The sequence below is a fragment of the Eubalaena glacialis genome, chromosome 2, assembly GCF_028564815.1.
Source record: "Eubalaena glacialis isolate mEubGla1 chromosome 2, mEubGla1.1.hap2.+ XY, whole genome shotgun sequence".
NCBI classification, from domain to species: Eukaryota; Metazoa; Chordata; class Mammalia; order Artiodactyla; family Balaenidae; genus Eubalaena; species Eubalaena glacialis.
In genome coordinates, this window is record NC_083717.1 from 68,454,259 (window position 1) to 68,471,096 (window position 16,838).

The following is a 16,838-nucleotide window of genomic DNA, read 5'->3' on the forward strand; positions in this document are numbered from 1 at the left end:
TTCAACCAGCTGGTAAAATATAGGTAAACTAGTTAATAGTCCCTTATATGCTTTTAATGGTGCTTTTAAAAGTTCTTTCACATACACGTTCTCATTAGATCTCACAACCACCCTGAGCTTGGCAGGGATGGTCATCTCTAGTCTATGATGGGAAAAACCGGGCCTCCCAGAGGTGGGGCAGGCCCAAGGCCACAGGAGCAGGCTGTGGTTGTGCTGGGGCCTCTCCCGTGCTCCTTTCCCTCCAGCATCATATCTGCCTACAATCACAGCATTCCTTAAAAACAACTGGATTTGCATGCGTTTATACTTGGCATGGTAAAGTTGATAAATTATCAGTTTTGGCACGTGGGTTCTTCTTAACTAGACTGTTAAGCTCCTCAAGGGCAGAAGCCATGTTTTTGCATTTCTTTTGCATCCCTATGGCTGATCAGCAGACCCTTCCACGGAGTGCTAGATGTTTTAAAAAGTGCTTTCCCATGTATTATCTCAACTGAACATGGTCCCCACTCATTCCTGCTCTTGGCTCCTCATCATGCCCTCCCCAATCACCACTCCCTGAAACTTCCACCTCAGGTTGATTGGCTCTTAGTCTACTTTGATAGTTCCCACTGAATGTCGTCCTGAGGATTCTTCTCATTCCTCTAGCCAATGAGTACTTCTGCGTAAGGGTCTGCGGGGAAAGATTTACATTAAAAAGGAAGACAGAGCTGTTAACTACCACCTTGGAGTGGTTAGGGTTTTAGTAACAAGCCACAGCACCTTTAAAAAATCATGAAAAAACCCAGGTAAATTCTCCTATGAGATATCTTTGGTGTTTGCTTTTACAGTTGGTCCTTGATCAACATGGGTTTGAACTGTGCAGGTCCACTTATATGTGGGGCTAGTTTTCATTAGTAAATACTACAGTACTAAATGGTCCATGGTTGGTTGAATCCATGGATGCCAAGGAACCTCGGATACTCGGAAATTGGGGGCCGACTAAATTATATGCAGATTAACCCCCTCGTTGTTCAAGCGTCAACTGTATTTTTTTAAAGTACCCACACATAAGCACCGCCTCCCCCAAACATTCTCAGTAAGATATATCTACTTCAACAGGAGAGTTACTTTTTCTAATGTACACAGAATTAGAAAGCTGTTTTTGACATCAAAGAGAATGTTTTTCATAAATTTCCAATAGTCGGGGGGATTACAAATTCTCTGAGGAAAACATGTAGCAAACATTTTAAGTGATATGTTTCAAAATGAATTCAGGAATGGATTGTGAGACACTGTTCCCAGTAACGTGAGTTGCGTGAACTAAATGAAAATTTCCTCATAAACCGAGACCTTAGAAAAAGTTTCCACCCTGCCCTAATCTGTGGGTTAAAAGCATGGTTTAAGACAGCTTAAAATTGTACTGTTTTAACACTTGCTCCTTACTACAAGAAAAGGAGAAACAGCAATATCAAAGTCTGTTTTATGATCTTATAACCACACTGTTGTACTATTTTGCCCAGGTTTTTAAAGGGAGATGCTGTTATCAGGTTTTATCACACAGTTTTGATAGCAACATACTACATGAAATCATCTTCATAAATTTTGTATTAAGGTAGCAGTGCCAGTAACTGAAATTGATTCAAAATGCTTAAGATACTCACTTACTTTCTAACACTGTTACACAATGCAGTGACATATCTTCTATTTCGCAAGACTCTGATGATGCAACATCATTGTAATTGATTCATTTCTCAATTAAATAAAGCTACTGTGCTTTTCTTTATATGAATGCCACATAGACCATAGAGTTAGATGTATTGTCTCCTTTCTCTGCCTCAGATATATGGCCTTAAGTGCTATATTCTGTTCCTCTGTTAATTCCACCAGAAAATTTAATGTCACGGTCATATTTTTCAAATTTTGAACTGCCATAAACTCAACTGTATTTATATTAGGCATATTTTCCACTGCTAAACTCTTTGTTTACCTTTTTCAATATTACATTACTGTACAGGCGCAGCAATCATAAAACAGATCCAAACAAAGTCAACCTCCAGTCGTGGCCTCTGCTTTTGCACACAGTTCATGAAAAAGTGAAGCCCCTAGTTTTAAAGCACATTAAAAGTGGTACTAAGGGTCCTCAATATAAAATGTTAGCTTCGTGAATGCCTCTCTTTATTCTGGGTCTGCCTTGCAAATGCTTAGCTGTGGGAGCAGAGTTCAGAGGGACACAGTAACATTGTTAGGGCTCACGTACTGCCTGCACCTCCCAACATATGAGATGCTGTTTATAACTAACTTGTCCAAGTCCACCTTCCTGCCTGTACATTTTGCTTGCGTTGAGTTTTCTATGTCTAACTGATACTTGGGGACAAAGAACAGAACGATAATTGCTCCAGTCAAAGGCTTTGCTAATCAGTCTCTAGAACTAATAGCATTTAGAAACACTATTTAGACAAACCTCTTCCCTCTTCTGGGCATAGCTTTTTTTTTTTTTTTTCTTCTTTCATCAGCCGTCAGGTTCAAGATTTTAAGCCACACTAACAGGGGATAGTTATGCCTCATTCTAATATAAGCCAGACCCTTATGTGTTTAAATGGGGAAGAATGACTTCACAACAGGCAGGCCTAAAAATCAGTTAGGTCTGATATTTAGGGTATTACTGCAGTCATATTTACCTTGTATTTCCTTGCAAGGGCCATACAGTTGAGTTGGCAATTAAAAAGCTCCCATAATATGACTTGTGACTTTGGAAAATGAACCTGGAAAGGAAACTGCCAATGCAAAAGTTTGCTCATGGGGCCTCAGCTATTTAATCAATGACTCTGGTGATAAAAATCAACTTTGGAAGGCTCACATTATGCTGCTATCTCTATAGAGGTATTTTTACACACACAGTGGCAAAGCAGATCTTGCTACCAGCGCTTTTATATTATATTCAGAAGCACAATCAGAAAACTGAAATGAATCCACCTATGTAACTTAGAGAAGACACCAGCTATAGCTTTCATTTTCTCTTTTACTCTCTGAAATTATGGCCTGCCCTGCAGCTCTTGTCTGAGAGATTTATGTGACCTGGGTCAGATCTTCCAATATCAGTTGACAAATTTTCTCTTTACATATTTACTGCTTTTCAAGCTTGTGTTATTTTCTCTTAAATAGAAAAAAGAAATATAAAATTAAATTATATGGTTGGGATTTTAAAAGAATATCGTTTTTATTTGTTGTGCTCCTGGCATCACATTCTAGCTTTCAATGTTGAACTCTATTCTCTTTTTAAACTTCAAATTTTAGAAACTGTAGTTATTTTGCAAGGACTCTTTTTCTGGGGGGGGATTCCTTTTTTGGCCGCGCCACGCGGCATGTGGGATCTTAGTTCCCCGACCAGGGATCAAACCTGTGTCCCTTGCATTGGAAGTACGGAGTCTTAACCATTGGACCTCCAGGGAAGTCCCAAGGACTCTCTTTTCAAATCAGATTCATTAAGCTATAACTCTGGCTAAATATAAACAGGGATTATGGCAAACTGAGAGTTTATATTCAAAATGAAGAATAATGACCTAATTTTTTTCTTTTTTTTTGGAGATGGAAGGGACCTCCAAGATCTACTCATTTTGCTGTTAGGGAAACTGACGCTCAGAGGGGAACAGTGCCCAAGGCCACAGATAGGACCTGGCTTAGAACTGACTGCTGACTCACAAGGCTCCCTAGTATGGGGACAAATGCATAAACTTTGGAGTCAGAAAGATCCCTGGAATTCCAGTCAGATCCCCATGGCTTCAGAAGCTCCCTCCCTTCACTAGGCTTAGGGCTCTTGTCTAGAAAGTAAAGGATGAGCTAGAGGGGCCCAAAGACCCCCCAACCCCCCAAGCTGCCCATTCAAGCACCATGATTCTTCTTCCTACCTGAAGGAGAACTGACACTGGCACTCAATCTGATTGTATCTGGCACTGTGCTGGGTGATAAAACTTAGGGTCACATCACCTCCAATCCATCATAACTTGCAAAAACAAAGTGCCCAAATCTCAAAAAGCCCTCAGTGAGAGAAAAAAATCACTTCCACATGACCACAAGCTGAATACATACTGCTTACTAACACTAACTTAAAATAAGAGTACCCAAACAAAGGACTGCTTTTTTGAAAAGGAACAGAACGAAACTTACCCGGGTTAACTACAAATGGGAATTTTGGCAAACTGATATTTTTAGACACTGAATGTATTATGAGACAAAATAAATGAATAATATATATTATTTCTAATAATATAAATGAACAAAAACAATTCACTTGTGCTATCCTATCTCCCCTGTTCATCAGCCTCTGTCCTTGTTCAAGTTCTTATCATGCCTGTGAATCTATTAGCATAGCTTGTATAGGACAAAACAAAACAGAAACAAAAAATAACTCATATCACTTATTTAAACACAAATCAATCACTTAAAAATAAGTGATAAGAGGATTTAGAAAGGGGCTACTCAATAAGGTGTTAAGAAGGTCACTATGATTCCCACATTCTACGATCCACTCACTGGCACCTTCTCCCTGCCCCACATCCCAAACTCGGGCTGGGGTGCTGCATTCAGGAGTGACCAGTTTTAAAAAGTTAAAAATAGATATCCCTGAATTTAACAAACAGCTGGGCAGGCTAGAAAGGCTCCAAGATGCCTAGAGGAGGGCACAGCTCAGATGGGACCAGGCAGAAAATCACTGCAGCCATAAATTAGGTCACTTGGCTCTTACTGCTTCCCGAGTATCAAGGACAATGCATTGTCACACAACAGCTGGAGCACCAAGGTACGGTGCAGCTTCATTCACGTGCTGGGTCTGCCAGTCAGTGAGCAGGAAAAAAAGGACCTGACTGCCAGTCTATACTCTTTTATCCCTTGTGTATGTAAAATTGACATAGCTCAGGTCCTCCCCCACACAGGTGTACAAGAGCCAGCGTTAAATCATCTCCCGGGCAAGTAAATGAGAATTGTAATATTTAGACCTAAATTCTGTGAGAAAAGCAGGGGCTTAGGATCACAATTGAAAACGACCAATGTGAATTACAAAACTGACCTTTTCCCTAATGGTACAAGGTCTGGTCAAGGAGTCCATTAAGCACTAGCTTTTCAAAGAAGATTTTAGACATCTGCTGTATCAAACTTTTCTCCTTTCTTTGCTCCAAAAAATGTGTGGGCTTATTTCAGAATCTAGGAAGAATATCTGTTCTTTGTGTATGGGAGAGGGGTGAGAGGGGGAGGTGTTGCTTTTTCTGAGAAAGGCCTGTTGATCATTCTACTCCTTATGGTCAAATAAATCTGCCATAGCAAAAGTTATTTTAGTGTGTCAAAATGTCTGAAAGGTTTTTTCTGGAGCTATCAGTTAGTTTGCATCTCTATTAGCTTAAATCCTCCACATGCCACAGAGTCCAGAACGATGTTCGAGGTCAAGTAGTCCAATTCCTTGTTCCATGTAGAAATTCGCTTTATAATATTCCTGACAGGGACTTCCCTGGTGGTCCAGTGGTAAAGAATCCACCTTCCAATGCAGGGGACGTGGGTTCGATCCCTGGTCAGGGAACTAAGTTCCCACGTGCCGCGGGGCAACTAAGTCCACGTGCCTCAACTAGAGAGCCCGCCTGTCGCAAACTAGAGAGCCCATGCACCCTGGAGTCCAGGCGCCTCAACTAAAGAGAGAAAACCTGCATGCCACAACTAGAGAGAAGCCCGCACACCACAGCAAAGAGCCCACGCACCTCAACGAAAGATCCTGCGTGCCACAACTAAGACCCAATGCAGCCAAGAATAATTAAAAAAAAAAAGAAAAAAAAAAGAGTGGGGGAACCAATGAAAAACAAATATTCCTGACAGACAGCTATCCTGTCTTTGCTAGAAGACTTGCAGTGACGGGATTCCAACGATTCTATCTTGGGTAGCTTGAATTGTTAGGAAGTTCATTCTTATTTTGAGTCCAAATATGTCTTCCTATAAGATGTGCCCATGGTCTGGAGCTGTAGTGATTAAGTCTAATGACAGCTCTTCACATATCTGAAGATAGCTGTCATGCCTCCACAATGTTTTCTTTCCTGAACAAACATCCTATTGATATTTTCTTCCTAGGATCATTTGCTATGTTTGGTTGCCCTCTATCCTTCTCCCTTCCATTAGTAATGACACTCTAACAGCATTCCCCCGCCCCTAAGCAGCCCACGTGCTTCGTGGGAAGAAGACTTCGCCCCCAGCTTTAGAGATGGGGCATGTGGTTCAGGCTTAAACTAGTTGGCATCACCTAAATGCCCTGGGTGCAGGGAGTTAAACTGGTCCAATCAAACTGAAGCCCAGAGCCTCTGGTTGCTTGTGGGGGAAAAGAGACCTGCTCTTTCCTTCTAAACTGGGAAGCAGGTCACCCCAGGAACTCCACAGCCATTCTTGGTCTGTGAAGGGAGAAGCCTAATAAGAATAGAGCTCAAAGTGGCTTACCGGCTAAAGTTCTACCTAAAACCAGCGATACTTAGATTTTCGGTCACGCAATTCAATAAATTTCCCTTATGATTGAGGCAACTTTGAGTTGGGTTTTCTGTGACCTGAATCAGAAAGCTGCCTAGAAGGACCCAAGCATGATTTCACATTCTCCTTTGAGGTTACCTTTCTCTGAGTGTGGTGCCATATGTGTACGTTCCTCATAAAGTGTGATATCCACGCCTGAACACATACCTTGCACTGGCTTAGATCACCTTGCTTTGGACACTATACACTGTTTAGTAAACTGTCATAGAGGCTACAAGTGCATTCACATTTTTGATAGCCACGTCACATAGTTGGCTCAGTGGGGAGAAACAGAGAAGTCTGTAAGTCTTGGGCTGAAAAAGAATTACTTCTTTCCTGTACTCTTCTATTTCTTATGTGTTTCATACTGACAGAGTATTTGAGAGTCAAAATGAGTGGATCATTAAACCAATTACAGAATCTAGACAAGTCTGATGAAGTTTCTACCTGTTGTCTTTCCCCTGTAACTGACAGAAAATGCATCAACCTTTTATTTGTTTGGCTGAGGAGAGGCTTGCCCAACACTGAAGCAGACTCATAGACTTGGTGTCTGAAAGCACCTGAAAGGTTTTTTAATCTGACCTAGCTTCCGCCCCATCTGACCCTTGAATCCATCCTTTACGCCCCTGCTGACCGGACTTCTGTCTGAATACATACAGTAATGCGGAGCTTGCGTTTTCTGATTGTCCATTCTACCTCCTGATCCAGTTCTACCCTAACAGTACAAATCCACATCCTTTCTTACAGAGAATCCTCAAATATCTGAAGACAACTATCACATCTCCTTGGAAGCTTTTATTCTTCAGATATTAATGCTGGCAGGGTAGAGTGGAAATATAGACATGGAAGAAAAGGGGATGAAATTATTAATTTAAAGCCTAAGGATGTGTATTGATTCTTAGTTCCTGCTGATTCTAAAACATGCTATTGCCAACATGTAAAAAAAAGTAAAATTAAACTAAATTATCAATTCATCAATTCATATATGTTTATGAAGTACTTACTCTGTGCCAGCCACTGTACTAGACTCTAGGCCTCAGATGATGGATAAGATATAATTGCTGGTCCACAAAAACAAAGTGACTCATTAAGTTCCCTGAAATTTAGTGGCAGAGCTGAGACTTAAGCACAGGGCTTGCACGCACCTCTAAATGTCACTGAATATTTGTATAAAATATAGTTTGCTGGATTCAGGACGCTGTCAATTTCTAAGACAGCTTCCCCATGCCTCCCAAAACAAGTTATATTTTTAGGCATTGCAAGGAAGGTTTTCTTTGTGAGCTAAGACTCCACATATCGCTCCTTTTTTTTTTTTTTTAACCGCGATACATCTGACAACATTTTTTGGCCTGCTGAGATTCTGAGATAAGCTGTAACTGCAGCCAATACATGGTTCATACAGGATTAGGAAAGAAAAAAAATCTTGAAATACAGTCACATATAACCATGTTAATTAATGTGTGTCTTACTGGCGAGACTGTAAATTCAAAATAGGTTTAAAGAGAAGAAGTCATGGATCTAGAATGAACCGAAGAAAGTCTGACTACTGTTTCAGAGTTTCGGTTCACACCTCTCATATTTTGATATAAGTAAAATAAGGTTTCAATAAACTCTAAGGGAGGACATGGGGAGATGGTGTTGAGTAAGGTGGCTGAAGGTATAGAAAAGAGGAGGAAACTGTTCATACAAGATGAAAGGAGACCACAGAAGTATCTAGTCCAGCATTTTTCAGTCTTTGTTTACCAAATAGCTCTTGGTTCATACAAGATATTACTTAGACACATTTTGAAAATTAACAGATAATGTGTTCGTGTGTGCATGCATGTGTGTATGTGTCAGGGAGTGGATGCCCACCTACTGTATTTGGCACGTGACTGACCTAGGCCACCTCCATCAGTTTCCAGATGAGGAAACTGAGGTCTGAAAAGAAATAAGGTCAAACAACTAATAGGAACAGCCAGGACCAGAACTCAGGTTAGCTCTGTGTGTGTGGCTGGGCGGAAACCATATACTGATAATGATTCAATTTGTCACTTGTTGGGTGTGTCACTTGCTGTGCCCCAGTTGCCTCTGCCCTGAGTCACTGAGCATTTCCAGCTGCCTGGCTACCAAGGAGGCATAGGGCTGACCAAAGAGCAGGGGCTGGAGGGAGGCCTTTAGCTGGGAACATTCTTTTGTTTACTGTATTTTACCAAACTAGAGCTAGGACTGGGGTCGAGGTCTCCTCATGCCCAGAATGGTGCTCTCTGAAACCTGTTTCTGAACAGAAAACAAGACAAGCTCCATCACCCTCTTTGGTCTTTCTTTCCCCAGACTTCCTTACCTTCCCCTCATGGTGTCACCACCTATAGACCTTGACAGTGTACAGCACAACACAGTCTACACTTGGTTCTAATTGCTTTCCTCAGTTTCCCGCAATTCTTTGGGGACGACACCTTGGCTCTGAGCGTAAACAGACAACTGCCTCCTTTCTTAGCTCCTAGCAGTTCCTGGCACCCTCTTTCCACCTGGTGTGTCCTGGGCAATCTCCAGTCTTAAATCGAATCAGCTCTTTGCTCCTTTTAGGCAACTCACTGATTTTTCAATGAACTTAGCTTGTCTGTTTTATTGGCACTAAAGAGGGTTGGGTTCTTAGCATCATTAACATTTTAGTTGAGGAAGAATTCCCAAACTCCCCAGGCATTAATCCAGAACTGTTAAATATCTAAAAAGTAATCTGTACTCAAACAAAGCTTGGCCAGGTCTGCCCCCTTTTTAACTTGGATGCCAATGAGCCCCTAGCCCCAAATCTACCCAAGTTTTCTATACTGAATGGTGGTAAGTAAAACACTGGAGCACAATAAAGTTGATGTCTTTGTCTGTTGTTGCTGCTGCTACTACTGCTGTTGAAGACCACTTACCCCCAGGGATCCATATCCATCAGCAATTACCTGGCAGTCATGGAGCATCCTACGACAGTAATTTCCATCTCTGTAGACACACCAGTTGGAGGCAGTACTTGAGTGGATGGGTGTGTAAAATAAGGATAGCTATTTGGGCTCAAAGCCTCTGGGTGCCTTCTCTCACTTTCTCCCCCTGCCCCATCCCTCTAGAGTGGGAGACAGTCTGATCCTGTTGCCAAATAACTGGTAATCATCAGTGAGTCATGTAATGGCTATGGACCCACCTTTCCTCCTCTGTAAAATAAATGAGTTGGACTAGACCATTGTAAGATCTCCTCACATCCTGAAAGTCTATGATTCCATGAGGTAGTACCAATGAAACCAAAGGGGGAAAAATGGAAGGCCTTCCAGACCACAAAGTCTAAGAGGGAAAGAAGGTAGCGAAGTCACCCCTAAAAGCCAGACTGGGCACCAAGTTCATTACTTCAAACTTCAATTCTATTTCTGGGCTAAACTGATTATTTAAAAATTGTAAAAGAATCATGGTCCCCAGTTACTGAATTAAAAATGACTAGAGTCTGCATATAATTCTATATATTAATGATTGTGATTGTGAATGATAAATTATAACACAAAAAAGAAAGACTGTAAAGGAAGGCTCTTATGGGATCAGAAAAGTAATTCATTTTAGTCCTAACTGGAGTGAGACATGGTCATACATTTTCAGAGTTACACAGGTAAATCCCTAAAGTACTTTCTGGAAATATAAATAATACTAATATTACCTTGCTCTTATTTACCACCTTATTTTTTTCAAAGTGGTCTCTTAGGTATTAGCTCATTTGATCATGACGACCAATCCTCCAGCAGTCTAGAAAATGTTCTACGATGTGCCAAGTTAAATTCATAAAGGGTGGCAGGGAACCCCTCAGAGGCATGCACCAACAGACCTTAGGGTAGAAATCTTAAAATGCAGTGATTTCCAACCTCAGACTGGCTCTCAGTCATCTCAAAGGGATTCAAGAAATTCTCAAGCTCAATTTCATCATCTGGTCTCTGCTACGTGTGCCATCTCCATCCTGATACAGCACTTCTCTCCTCTGTCATTCTACCAACCCTTTCTTACCTCCCTCCCAGTGTTGCTTTAAAAGTCATCTAAGGACATTCCCAAAGTATTAGGGAGATGAATGTCACAGTAGCAGTAGTAACCTATCAAGCTGAAGTACTGCAAGGACACCAAATACAACATATGCTGCTTTAGACCTTCATCTTTTACAAGATGACTCTCCTCTTGACTCGAATACCTGGAAAGTTCTTTTCCATCCTTCTAGCCTTAGAGCCTCAGCTCAAGCATCATCTACCCTGTGAAACCACAGTTTCCTAAAGTGAGCTGACCTCTTACTCTTGCGGCCAGAGCATAGTACCTCCTGTAGGGCTCCTTTTATATCAACTGTCATTTGTTTATGTTTTTCTTCCCACTGCATTGGACTCTTTGACAGCAGGGACCACATCTGTTTCATTTCTGTACTCCCAGTGCTTCGCACAGTGCCAGGACAGAGTAGATAGATGCTCAATGACAAATACATGTTCAGTTAAACTGAGATGTATGTCATAAAATAGTTTAGAAGGTGCTATAAAACCAAACCAACATTGGGTTAGTGCTTTTTAAAAAAATAGAGACAATCACAATGTAGGGCTAACTACATATACCTCAATTGAGGTATTAACAAGTAATCTATCTTTAATGGGCAGTTTCACATTTCTAACCTACCCACATTTGGGGGATGATTTCTCTTCCATTTCTGCTCCATTTTAAAGATATAGTGGGAACCCACCTCCTGTCTTCAGCATAGACTAAGCAAATAAAATTATGAGACCTCTTGATAAGTATGAAATAGACATTGGGAGAAAAATTTGACATAGGCAATTAAAAAATTCCTGGGAAGAAGCAAATGTGTATCAGTGAACATCTTCGTATCACCTAAATTTCACCTCTGCATTTTATGGAACATAAAATCTGATTTTATGGCTTGAAATATCAGTATATTTTAACTGTCTATATCCTCAATAGTGAGGATGAAAATAAACAACGAATTAAAACATGTAGGCTAGAAATGTTTGGAAAAATAAAACTGCACACATATCACTCTTTTGGACTCTTGCCAATTAAAGGTTAGAACCTGAAGTTGGGGTAATAACCCACTGCTGTTTTTTTCTTTGACCAGAGATGTCACACAAAATCTGGATACTTACAGTTTACTAAAATCCTTGATGTTCAAATTTCAAAAAGTTCATGCAACAAAGGATAGATTCCAAATACCTCTTTTCAAAGAAGGCAAACTTTTTAGGTTTAATTTTGCAATACTAGGTTGGTCTATGCATAATTAGTATATTAATACATAAATAAGACAGTGATATCTATAGTGTGAATTTAACACTGAATATAAAACCATATTAAATTGTCAAAATTAGGATTAATAATAATATACTCAAAGGATTTTAAAACATGAATAAAATTAGGTGTAAAAACTCTAGTATTTTGACATTAACTTTTGAAAAATGTTTAATATTTTAAAATAGTTTTAAGAACATACGCTTTCTACTTTATTACAAGACAAATACTCTATCCAGAGCACAATTTATTACTACAAAATAAACGTATGTTTAAAAGACAGTCTGTCAATTGAAAAGAAAACCTCACACACATTAAAATAGCAGGTTTCCAGGGCAAGTTAAACAAAATATTTTCTACTTGACAAGCTGCTTACATTTAAATGAAAACAGGGCAATTGTGGTCAATAATATGGATTGCATATAATAAAAAGGACCTTAGATCATGTTAATACAAGGATCAGAATGCAGTAACTTCAATTAAAACCACCCAATTATTTAGCAAACTTTCAGATACAGCAAATAAATTAATCTGTTTTAAATGAAAGTGCTCAGATAAGTAGCTTTTTGACCTATGAGTAAGTCTCACTAGCAGCAATCACAGCAAAACAAGGATCTGCTGAAGCAAGGCAAAGCCCCCAAATCAAACAAATGGTATCAGTAATCAAAAAGCATTTGCAAAACATATTTCCTTGGTTAGTAGCAGGGGGTTCCGAGCAAATGCCGCCTACAGCTTCCTTCATACTCTGCTATACAGTGTACGGGGGGTGAACACATGTTTCTCTTACCCATGAACAAGTGGGGTATTTTGCTTTTTAACAACAGGATATTTTCATTTCTGTACTGTCTTGTGAAAAAGGCCAGTCATTATACTATTAAGAATACATGTCTTTCACTTAAAATCCTCTATTATCCACTTACGTTTAACTTGTATTGGGATTTAAGAATGCGTCTTTATTGAGACAAGTAATATGTCATCATTTTGTTCAGCTAACAGGCCTGACAGACCCTGTCTCCTTGAGTTAAGAACAGCAGATCTCTATTTTGTACATTGGTGGCCAAAGGTGGCAGAATAAATGAGAAATGCCAATTGGTAGTAAAGATTTTTAATCCCAAAGATGCAGACTTTCCTTTTGCCTTGGCCTTAATTACTCTATTTGGCCAGATGATGGTATGTTTTTTCAATAAAAATGATCTCTATATATTGCAATAACTTATTTGAATGCCATTGTTATGTATTTTAACAAATAACATCACTATTCACTATATCTCATATTTTTGATCCTTTTTACTACTTATCATCTTCTTTATTTGAAACAGATTTTTAACAGATAATCTTGATCATTACAACAATATCTTGCTTGCATTTTATTCAAATAATTCTTAAAAACAGCTTAAAAAGCCGTTTGGAATAACATCAAGCTTGCCATCAATCAAACGAAAAAATTCCGCTGGCGGTTGTATAAACATCAGATCAAGTCTGATGTCTTCAAGGATTTCAGAGTGAACCATAAAAAACTCCATTAACTTCTGACAAAGAATGCAAATTAATCACAACATGGGGTGAAATGAAATTAAAGGCTCTTTTCTAATCAATGACAAGGCAGGATGAAATATTTGTTACTCTCTCTGCACTCAGACTGCCTAGGATGTTTGCACTTCCCTCGCAAAGCCCCAAATGTAAGGTGTGAGTACAGATTCACCCAGTTGCTGTTTAGCCCTCCCCCCACCCCCCCCGCACCCCAGAGCTATCTGCTTACAAGTCGTGGAGATTCACAAAACACACTAATCATCTGAATCTCAGGTGCATCCAATTTGTTATTCACACTCTCCCATGCCAGTGAAAAGCCTGGCGCAGACAGATGCACCAGGAACCCTAAATGACAGTTTTGGCCTCCGGAAGTACAATCACTACAGCAAAATCTAGTACAGCCTCCAGGTGAAATGTCTGGAGCTCCATATGGAGCAGGGAAAATTAACAACAAGATGAAAATCACTGCAGCAGCAGGGAGTCGGAATTTTTGAAAAAAAAAAAATGAAATTTAAAGATGAAGAAAGAGAAGTAATAAATTAATGGGGTGTGAAAACATTCAAAGCTTTACAATACCAGGGGCACTATTTGCTCAGATTTTTTTCCTTTTTTTAACTTCAGGTCATTTTGATGTAACTTATTAACCAAGATCGGGAAATGTAGCCAAAAGAAGAAGAACATTTTTACACATGCAAAAGTACCTTAAATACATTTGTATCTATATTATCTTCACTTTCCTGTGGCATCTTGCTTACCAAATTTCCAAATGCCAGAGCTGGCACATCCCCTGAGAAGTCTCCTTAATGGATTTACTATCATCCTAATGCAGGGTACTGTTGTAAAGTCTGAATGAAGGATGGCAATTTTTAGCAGGCAATCTTTTTCATTTCTCCTAAATTATGGTGCCATTAAACAAACCATTGCCCACCATCATGTTTTTTAAGTCAACTGGATTTGGATCTACGTGATTAACTATACACAGCTCTAGTCCTTGTCCGGACTTGCACATTTTTCCCGATGACTATTAAAGCTAAATTGTTCAAGAAATTGAGATACTATCTGTCTACCAGATGATTAAAAACACAAGTTTTCATTATGCTATTGCGGAATATCCTTCACAGGCACCCAGAGTTTAATGGCACTGGGGTCAGTGAGAGCTCTGGGTCCCTCCAGATCCATCACTCTGCTAAACACATGGTAAGCAAAGCAAAAGGGCCCTAGGGAATGGTCTTGTCATCATCTTCCATGGCACAACCCTTCTCATCTACACAGGAGGCCTCCCGAGGGCAGAGAAGGAGAGCCAGGAGAAGGGCTTGGTGGGGCTGAGCGGGAAGGAAGGCAGTGGTTCGAACAGCCAACCAAAATCAGAGTTCACAGAGCCAGTCATTTGGTTTAGTCGCCTGCAAGTCCTCGATCTAACTGTACCCATTCATCCCCAAGGCAAGGCGCCTCATCTCTCTGAGACTCAGTCTGCTCACCTGGAGGCTGGAAATAACAGTCCCTGCAGGTGGGATACACAGCCCGAGTCAGATAACAGCAAGTGCTTTGGAGCTGGTTGTCGGAAAGGTGCGAGGTGAATCTGACATCGTTGTTCCTCCTATTATAAGCTGTAGTAATAAGACCGTGTATTTATAATGGCTCCTAACCTTTCTTTCCATAGAGCCCTAAACTGCATGCCAGTGAGGCTACGCAACTTTAAGGCCTAAAGGAAACTAAAATAGACAGTGTTTTCAAATAACAGATAAAAACCCAACCCCCCAAACAATGAAATTCATGGAGAATGATTATCTCAACAAAAAATCCAGTCCTTTAACCTCTATGTTGGTCCCAGGCTACTGACTCTCCCTGCTATCTTCCCAACACTCCTCCCTCATCTGCATCCCCACCAGATACACACTGTGTCACCGGCAGGAAGAGACGCTGCTAACGACGCTGTCAGCAGCACTGACGCTGGGCTGGGGGAAGGACGAGTCTGGATGCTGGCCTCGCCTCCCCTCTTTCCCTTCTGCTCATTTTACACTCTGCTCCAGCTGCAGCTGGCAGTTTGCGAGCACATCCTCTTGCAACCTTTGGTTGAGGAGTAGAAATTCATATCTATAATCTTATTTGATCTGCATACTTCTAATCAGATAGGAAAGGTAGGTATCAGGATGCTCATTTTAGAGATGAGGAAACAGGCCAAAGCAAGAATTAAGGCCTGCAGTGACCGGAGCTAGTTAGAGCTGGGTTCTAATCCTAATCTGGCTCCTGGTCTAGAGTTCTTTCAAACAGGCCAGTCTCCTCAGCTTGCCACTAGTGAAGGCAGCTGAGATCTGGTTCCCTGATTTGACTTTGAGTACCCAGCCCTGGGTACAGAAGGGATGCAAAACTGTGAGATCTTAAGGATATATGAAAGTCTTTCATGTGTTCAAGGGCCAGACCAGTGGGTAATAATTAAGATGAGGCAGTCCTCAGCCCGGTAAATAAAGCTTTGAGTCTATGGCTGCTTTGTAAACTAGTGAGTTACCTATCACTGGAGGTGTTCAACTTTGCTTTTCAGAGATACTGTAGAGAGGTTTCATTCGATGTTGTCTGAGATCACTTTCCACTCCTGAGAGTATGTGATTCACTCCTGCCTATTCCACTTGGGATTCTATGGCCCCAAACCACCTACAGTACAACAATGAGCAAATCAGCCCTCCTGTTTGTCCAGTTTACGAGGGGAGGCTATCACACAGAGTGGTCAGGGGTTCAAATGAGATAATATGGGCCAAAGAGAAGGTATTATTTCATAATCCAGTCCCTGCGATACTATAAAAATAAACATTTTTCTTCACGTGCTTTATTTGAAGGCAAAAGGGTAGATAAGGAATCTATAAAGTAACCTTTCCCAATCTTCAGTCTATAGTACAAAGCCTGTAAAATAAATGCCAACTCCATCAAAAGTCATTACTGATTCCAGCAAGGAAGTGCACAAACTTCTGTTGAAAGACCTGGGAAATAGGCCTGATGGCATCAAAGCTGCTTCTATTATTTGAAATGAAAGTCCCAATTTGGTGACAATATTCTATCACGATTCAAGGAATACAGTTTTCCCCTTACTCTGGCATAACAGTGATTGCTACCTAGGGAGTTCAGCGCATTAGAATTTTCCAACTTCCACTCGACTGATCAAGTAAACATATACTTAAACATTCCAGAAAACAATGCTGCAAAGGTAGACAGCCTCTTTCTAAATTCGACCAGAGCCTTCAAAAGCTTCATTTGTCAAATGCAATCGTTTCTTAGACTTGTCACTTATCAAATCTCACTGATTAAATACTCTAGGCATTAGGAATCTCAAGAATACAGCTACATTCCCAATCTTTGTATTTTTTGTTCTTAGATGGCTTATACAAGTTTTCTATTAAGATTTGTTTGAGAGAAGTTATATAGTGCCTCTTCTCTTCATTTACAAAATCTGAGGGGATTGCATACATTGGCCAAACAGTGAATTGTTTAAAAATTACTGACAGAATAAGAGGCTTACCAAGATAAATATTCTA

The 16,838-nt window shown here is 40.3% G+C and overlaps 1 protein-coding gene across 6 annotated transcripts in view; it reads right to left on the reverse strand.

Moving 5' to 3' along the window:
- The window catches only part of MAP2K5 (mitogen-activated protein kinase kinase 5), a 264,152-nt gene that overhangs the window by 61,172 nt on the left and 186,142 nt on the right, over positions 1-16,838 (reverse strand). The gene's annotated exons all lie outside the window — the stretch shown is intronic.